The sequence below is a fragment of the Lygodium microphyllum genome, chromosome 14, assembly GCF_053477565.2.
Source record: "Lygodium microphyllum isolate KBCC chromosome 14, Lygodium_microphyllum_v1.1.10, whole genome shotgun sequence".
NCBI classification, from domain to species: domain Eukaryota; kingdom Viridiplantae; phylum Streptophyta; class Polypodiopsida; order Schizaeales; family Lygodiaceae; genus Lygodium; species Lygodium microphyllum.
The window spans coordinates 103,768,816-103,770,680 of record NC_141148.1 but is presented as its reverse complement, the minus strand read 5'-3'; the positions used below and the strand labels follow the sequence as shown (position 1 = coordinate 103,770,680).

The following is a 1,865-nucleotide window of genomic DNA, read 5'->3' as shown; positions in this document are numbered from 1 at the left end:
GATAACAAATAATAGTGTGCAGCTGTGTTAGAAAGCCATTAGTTCGAGATTTGTGCACAAGGTGCGTGCCTGGAGTTGCAACCTCAAAGACACTGATGCCTGGATTGACTGTGATAAATGCGTCATCATGCCGATTGAGGCTAGCATTCCAATCAGAGCAGAATCTTGGTCTGCTAGCATGCGATTGTGTAGCATACCGTTTGCATGAATAGCTGCTCCCAGTGACCATATGGAAACCTGAAGGTCGCTGTCCTCTATATCTTCTCTAACCTTCGAATAGTTCGTTCAATCTTCTTTCTCTCAAAGAACTTATCTTTCTGATATCAAAGTGCCATCTTCTGTTTTGCCTTTCAGTCCATGATCAGCTCCAAAAACTCCATTATTGACAAGAAGTCGACCAACTTCAAAGCTCCACTGTTTCCCTTGCAAACCAGTATATTTCCACCATTTCTATCGGTATTAGCTAGCCTCAGATCTAGAACAGTAATCTTATGGACCTTCTCCACTGGAAACATTGAAGCACCCATGTCTTCACAACTGCTTATAGCAGGAACATACTGCTGCAACGAACCTAACTTGAACTTCCTGTACAACTTTTGATTGTCTCGGTTGTAATTGAATGCCTCACGATAGCATCGAACCATGGCTGTCTGGGGAACTCCTGCAAATCCTTCTTCAGTTTTTTAAGCATGTTTGCGACCTATTATAGGATGATCTAATATAAATGCCATCACCTCTCTAATAGCTCCTTCCTCAAAATATGAAGAAGTAAAACCACGAGGATTATTTTCAGCCATGGGTTCTTCATCCATGGGCTTGAAAACTGCAATACTCTGCATCCCACATTCATCTTTCATGAGATAAACACCTCCAGACCCTTCAGAGGTCAGCTTGGGAGCCTGGCCAGCATGCAAACCCATCTTGACATGTTCTACGAGGTCTTTGAGAGAATCAGAGACTTCAAACCAATGGGGTATTTTGCTAATTGGATACTGCGCCTGTGAGATCTTGGAAGCGCTGCAGATGGAAAAAGTCCGTGATGTTTCTTGATGGCAAATGCGAGGAGCATGCTCATTCAATGGAATAGTGCATATATGCAGTTTTTGAATGTCGTCAATTGTACTGATTGTAAGTTCACCCTCTATATTAATCCATTAGTACTATCTTGCATGGTAGCTTCCTTATATAACAAAGGTTTGATAGGTTCTTTAACAACCCATTTCCATCTCAAAAGTTGAAAGATAATACAAGTAAATGCCGAGAAGTCCCAAAATGCAAAAACCCATAAAGGGACCAAATTTGTGAGGCTTTGATGAAGCGGAGCAGAAGAAATCGAAGAAGGGAATCGCGGCTTGTAGCCTTTTTGACTTCCATATATGTTTATCTATTGGCAATGCTTTTACAACGCTTCTTTTAGGTTCCTTTGATGTTCTACTAAGACTTTGAGGCATTGGCCAACAATCCTTTTCTTATTCAAATGAAATCCCCTGAGACCTCCCATCTTTGAATTGCATCAAATTCCATCATATTTTTTATTCTTCAACAAAGCTTGTAACTTTGAGAACCCAAATGCCTCTTCATATGAATTTGTTTTTCATGTAATGTGCCCTAGTAAGAATATGTTTTGAAAGAAAACTTCATGCCCAATCGTTCATGTGATTTGAAAAATGCAAATTAAAATCCATGCAATGCAATCAATCAAACGATGCTTCCACAAAAATTATGAATGCACTGAAGAAAATGTGCCTAGCCTAACTACGTGTGCTCATGCCTCATGCAAAATGCAAACAAAAAGACACACACAACGGAAAACAAATTCCTAAATAATGATGGTAACTAATGAGATCAAATTCTTGGCGAAAAAC

The 1,865-nt window shown here is 39.8% G+C and overlaps 1 pseudogene; it reads right to left on the bottom strand.

Moving 5' to 3' along the window:
* Nucleotides 1-221: 221 nt before the first annotated feature.
* Nucleotides 222-1,501, bottom strand: LOC148025922 (phosphatidylinositol 4-kinase gamma 4-like; annotated as a pseudogene).
* Nucleotides 1,502-1,865: the final 364 nt, after the last annotated feature.